A 6,942-nucleotide genomic window follows, 5' to 3' on the forward strand; every position below is an offset into this window, starting at 1 on the left:
CTCGACCTCTTTGTGGATCGGATCATGTAGAATGGTGGTTGTAGCCCTCTAATAGGTAGCCCCAGCATTCTTCAGTCCAAATGGCATAACCCGGCAGCAGTAGGTACCCCACGGCGTAGTGAATGTGGTTCTTTCTCTGTCCTTGGACGCCATCGAATCTAGTTGTACCCGAAAAATCCATCCATAAAAGATAACAATGCATGTCCTGCAGTGAAATCCATTAGTTCGTCAATGTGTGACAGAGGAAAGTTGTAACAACCTTGACCCACGATTAACGTTAATCCATGATTTCATATGTCTAATAAGTTATTAAGATCAAATTCTAAATTAATTACCTGCTTGTTGCATTGTTTGTGTTTATATATGTTTAACGTAGGAAAATCTGTTCATGTTTCTGTTTTGACTTGCAAGTTGAAGGCCTTATCGGTATCTGATTTAGAAATTGACTTGATTTATGTGTTATTTGGGATTTATAGAATTTTGTGGTAGGTTTAATTAAAATTTGATTCGGAACGATTAAATTAGAATAAAATAATTCCAAATGATTAGTCTAAGCAAGAATTAATAAAGCTTCACTAATTAGTCCATATAAGGCCACTACCAAGCCCAAACTTCCTTTTTCCTCATTCATTTTGAGCTCAACATGTGGAAGGAAAGAGAGAGATAGATTGAAGCCAACATTAAGGGAAGAAGAGAATTAAGAAGGCAACAGGGGAGATTAAAGAGAATTGAGGGAGTTTAGCTCCAATTCTTGCTAACTCAAGGCTTAAGGTAGGAAATTCAACTCCTTAATTATGAATTTGAATTACTTGGTGTAAGAATTCAAGAAAATTAGAAGATTAAGCATGAGAATCAAGCTAAAATTTGAGAATTGTAACTCATACCATGCATGCATGCATAATTCCTTCTATTTTGAGTCTAATTATTAAGGATTTTCACATGCATGTACTAAGTCTACCATAGTCTTGTAATTTCATCATGTTTTCCATCAGATTACCTTAGTTGATCATGTTTTGGAGGCTATGAGTTCACATGAATACATGCACGTCATATTTATAGCATGTTCTTACATTTCAAGTTGAATTTTTGCACAATTGACTTACTTTTGTGCCTTGATTTTATGAAATAAACTTCAACCCATGATGTTTTACAAGTTCTTAGATATTTTCCATAATTTTGGTCCAAGAAAATGAGTTTTGAGGTGTGGAATTCAAGTTTGGAGCTTGGGAGTGCAATATGGAAATTCCAGATTTTGCACTTCCGCTTGAGCGTGAGATTCTGCGCTCGAGCGGCCACCTTTGTTTTTACATCTTTGCTCGAGCTACCAAAAGCTAGTTCGAGCGTGAAATACATGCTGCAAGAAGTTACAAGTTTTTGTAGACCGCTTGAGTGGCAAGAGTTGCGCTCGAGCGACCATCAAGTGTTTGTCGAGCGTGAAAATCACATAACCAGTACTTTTCAAAATTTGCAAAATGCTCGAGCCTGGGAAGTTGCACTCAAGCGTCCCCTCATGCATTGCATGTCTGCTTGAGCGGGGGAAGTTGCGCTCGAGCGAGATCCTTGTTTTCAGCAAGTTTTGTTAAATGTGTTCAAGTACATTTTGGCATCCTCATTTCATCCTAGGCATTCCTAAGCCAAGATTAAGACATAATAATGAGGGTAAAATATAGAAACACACTAGAACAAAGCGTAATGAGTTAGATGTTTTCCGACATGTGTTTCCAATGTGTATTTGTTATGTGTTGATGTAGGTCACATGGCGTAAACCATTTGATTACGTCTACTCTGTCTGTCTGCACCCGAAGCCAACTGTGAGTAATAACTTAGTAAAGTTATGTTCAACTTTATTTAATACCTGTATGATAAAATAAGATTTGTTTTTTGAATGCTATGTTCTGTACAATGAATGATTGTCCAATTTCTAACAATGTATTCGTGGCATCCTTAGCATCATGTGATATCTGTTGGCTGTTACCCGGTATCGGAGGTTCCATCATGGAACTTAATATGTCTGCACTCTGTTACCCATACCAGAGACTCCATCATGGGGCTCAGCATATCTATTCTCTGTTACCCAGATCCGGAGGTTCCTCTATGGAACTGGTTACTCATAACCGCCATATGTACTGCATCTGTTTTGTATCTATTATGTTAGCGTTAATGGATGCACCACGTATGAATAAGCATGAACTCTCATTTCTGTATATGTTTTGAATATGAATATATATATCTGATTTCTGAATATGGTATGGACTTCATTCATTAAATCCTTTACTCCGTTATTATTCACTGGGCTTCCGCTCACCATTTATATTATGTATGTAGGTGATCAGGCATGTGACCAGGCTCAAAGTTAAGGACCCGGCGTCTTAGTTTTTGTCAGCTAACCTTTGTGCCTTCCGAGGAGGTTCTAGATTAAGTCAAGTTTAGTGGCTGTTCTTGTGAATGGACTAGACTTTGTTTCTTTTGATTTTCGAGCAAGATCTCTGATAATATGTTTATGGAGAGACGTGTAAATATTGTATCTTTTGACGTCATTCGCAAGTTTATAAAAGTTTTTAAATTATCTGTTCCATGTATATTTTCACAGCTCAATGGACTATATATATTTTGTATATTTGCTTCCGCAACCCCTAACTATATGTTATTCTGTTAAGAGGCCTTTGGTAATCCAAGGATTACTGTCCGATTACGGCGCCAAACCTATAGGGACGAGTTTGGGTCGTGACAAAAGTCATTCTTCAGACTGGCTCTATTTAAGTCTCGAAAATCCACACACACTTGGATTCTACCATCATTTTTCGACTTTGATAACCCTGTCTTGTGTTAAGTTAATTAATCATGATTATGTTGTGATTATGTGATTAATTTGAATTTGAGTGTTAATTGCATGATTATATGTGATTTTGGACTTATATCTGTTCATTGTAGGAAGATCTGTTCAACTTACTATTCTAAACTGAAAATTGAAGACCTTATCGGCCATAGAAACCGAAATTGACTACACCATTGTGATTAGCGTAATTTTTAGTACCTACAGTGAAATTTATTGAAAATTTATTCGGATCAAAATAATTAGATTAAACTGATTGAATTAGGCACAATTAATTATCCTTAATCAAGTTTAATTAGGCAAGCTTATAAATAGGCCTATTTACACTTAGGTGGTGTTTGGGAAGAATTTTAGTTGGGTTTTTTCTCATTTTTTCCACTAAAAGACAAAAATTTTACAATACCGAAAAAAATACATCCAAACAAAATATCACTTCTAATCCCATAATCATTTCACTTTTTCTCTCACAAACATCACATCCCACCACAAAAAAATCCAACTATCTTCCCGAGCACACAATTTTTTTTCTTCAATAATATTCTACATCTAAAAAAACCTACATAAAAACCCACTTCCCAAACACCATCTTAAGTGTACTCCTTGAGGTCATTTTTCTTCCAACTTGGCTAAGATTTCTCTCTAGAGTAGGGATGTAAGAAAAATCGAAAAAACTGACTAAACCGATTGAATCGGATCAAACCGGTCATATTTGGTCGATTTTTTAATATGAATCAGTCTGTTCGGTTTTGGAAATTAAGTTTTTTCAGTTTTTGGTTCGGTGCCGGTTTTGACATACTACACACCGATTTGCACCAAAACCGACTGAATATATTTACATATATAATGAATATTTTGACTCTATTTGATAGACTTGTGGTTTAGACTTATGGGATGATTGTTTTAAGTTTTGTTTTTGTTTTGATGTCAAGACTTTTATTCTGAGATTATATTTTGTTTCTAATTCTAATTCAATAAAAGCTTCAAGCCTTAGTGTTTATCAATTTTTTTGTTTGTGTTTTTGTGAATGGTTGGATTAGATATGGTTAAAATTGTATACAAATGGCTAATTTAATATTTTTATATAAATTATTTATTATATTAAAAATTTAAGAAATGACTCAATTTTGAAAGTACTTAAACCGATTAAACTGCATTGAGCCGAACCGTTTGAATCGGTGCGGTTTGATAAAAAATTTGGTCTATATTGATTTTCAATATAATAAAACTGACATTTTTTATTCGGTGCAAAATTTCACCTAAACACCGACCGTCTCGAACCGATTACATCCCTACTCTAGAGAGAGAGAGAGTGAGGCGATTGTAGAGAGAGAGGGAGCACAAATTGGAACTTTGAACTAAAAGCTTGGAAATTTGGAAGCTAGGCTCGAGAACTAGCTATGAATTGGAAGATTTGAGCCTCTAGGTGAGTAATTAGACATGAATTCATGAGTTTGAGTTGTAATTATGTGAACTAAAAGATAAATTGTAATTAAGAACATGAATTGAGTTGAATTTGGTGAATTTGACGTACGTTAATTACAATTTATCATTATAAGCCTTATGTATAAGCCTTATGGATATGTTCAAGTACGTTAATTTTCAAGAACATGAATTGAAGTACGTTAACATAAATTATGTTAACATAATTACAACTCAATTTAACTCAATTATGTTAACGTACTTCAATTATGTGAACTCAATGTTCAAGTACGTTAATTTTCACAACATTACTTATGTATATGCCTTATGGATCTGTATTTTGAATTATGAATTAATGGTCTAAATGTCGGTCTTTTGCATAAGATTGATTGATTACAAATGTGATTATGTTCATGAGTATGATACACACAAGAATACAACTATGGAAATGAAGGATTGGGCCAAAGGCCGTTTGATATGAATGATTGGGCCAAAGGCCGTTTGACATGAATAATTGGGCCAAAGGCCATTTGATATGAATGATTGGGCCAAAGGTTGTTTGACACGAACGAATTGGGCCCGAGGCCGTTTGATAAGAATGAATTAGGCTTGAGGCCATTTGATATATTTGGGCCTGAGGCCGTTTGATGTATTAGATGGAAACTTGAATGGGCCTATGGCCGTTTTGCTACGAATTTCATTCATGTAATTCCTTTATTTTGATATTATTCACTGGGCTGTCGCTCACTTTCGTTTATATGTGTGTGGGTGAGCAAAAAGATGTCCAAACCCAGCCCCAGTGAAAGACATGAGAGGAGTCAAGTTTTTGTCGAGTCAGCCCGAACATCTCACGCATGAGACTTTGTTTTGTTTCTTTTATTTTTGATTCCTTTTTGTTACCTTGGTGAATATGTAGGATCACCATGTATATAAGCTTTTTGTTTGGCTGATTGTATGTTGAAAGTCCCTAGACACATGAGATATTAATTTTGATTTCATGTGTGAGTTATTATAAACTATTTCTGGAGTGTTTGTTTTACCACGTAAGCACAGCTCATTGGACAAAATTTTTAAGTCTGCTTCCGTTTTAGCCCCTTACTCTATTGAAAATATGTTTGATTAGGTTTGAGGCCGTAGGTAATCCTTTGATTACTGGCCGGTTATGACCTTAATCCAAGGGGCGAGTTTGGGTCATGACATCGGCATTGGGACGATGTTGGCCAACCAAGTCGGATACTCAGATACTAACAAGAAACTTGCCACGATCTTCTTTGTGACCTCTTCCTTGATTTTCAACGCCCAATCCGGACGGATTCTACGCAACTTCTGCTTGACAGGTCGAGTCACGGGGTTAAAAGGGAGTACAATTTTAGGATCAATTCCATGCATGTCTTCGTAGGACCACACGAAAACATCTTTGAAATCTTTTAATAAAGCGACTAAGCGCTCGCACTACTCCGAAGACAACGTGGACCCGATCTGGACCAGATGCGAATCCTTTTCAGTACCCACATTAACAGCAATGATTTTATCAGCACAAGGTTTAGCAAACCTTTGCTCCTCTCGATTAATCAAGTTTTTCAAAACTAGAGGAATTCCATCCTCTTCGTTTTCATTAAAATTCTAAAAATCTTGGTCAATACAATAAATAAGTGGCACAGAGAAATACTCAGAATCGATAGCATTCTCATTCATAAGATCCAGATATTCGGTTACAACCGACTCAAAAGCAAAAGAAAAAGAGGACTTGGACAAGATCTTGGCCTCTGGGTTACCACCCCCGGGAACACCAAACGCAGACTCAGAAGAACCGAAATCTGATTCTGACTCCACAGACTCAGTGGAATCAGATTCTAATTCATCACCTGACTCAGAACTAAAGAGATAACCCTCCTCCAGTTGCCAGATAAGAGATGGTGACTCTAATACATCTAAAATGCTGCTGGATGGGTTCACACCCTATTGTTCCTTGATCATGAAGATAGTAAGGTTATCTCCAAGGTTCTTTGAGTCAGCTGTAGGATTTGTAAGGAGACAAGCTAATGCTGCCCCTACTCTAAGTTCGCTGTTGTCTGAGTCATTTTCCATGCTCTGTTCAGTTTCAGTACTTGGTTCAGCCTTTTCCTTGGTATCACTATCTTCCAGCTGCAGGTCAAAGAAGATTTTGAACCCAGGGACACGCTGCTTCGTGGATTTCATCCACGCTCAAGTAAGCCGCAAAAGGGGAAATCTTCTCCCTCCCAAACAAAGCGGCCGTTCAGCATTCCCTGGATTGCCTGTGAATGAGCTTATAGTGTTTTCCGGCTTGCTTGGCTCTGGCTTTGCCGGTGATTCCTGATTCTTTCCTGATCCTGTCCTCTTTGGTGGGTACATAGCCTAGACCAAAGGCATGTGGATTGTGCGGCATGGCTGCCAATGCTATGACACCTTTTCAACCACTTATTTCAAGTTCTATTCTGGGCACATACTGTAGATAGATTGGGCGGTGACATACATGCCCTTATCTATGGCCAAAATGGTTTGCACTGCCTGGGCTTCAGCCAGAGTGAACCCTGAGAGGAATACATCCTCCTCTCCATGAATGATCTCCAACACTGGTGTAGTTACCTTTGGCGGGGGATGGATGGATGAATTCCCTAAAACAATCACCACTCCTTTTCTGTGAGGGTATTTTAACATTTGGTGAAGGG

Source organism: Camellia sinensis, chromosome 12, assembly GCF_055761805.1.
Source record: "Camellia sinensis isolate YWXY chromosome 12, ASM5576180v1, whole genome shotgun sequence".
NCBI lineage: Eukaryota > Viridiplantae > Streptophyta > Magnoliopsida > Ericales > Theaceae > Camellia > Camellia sinensis.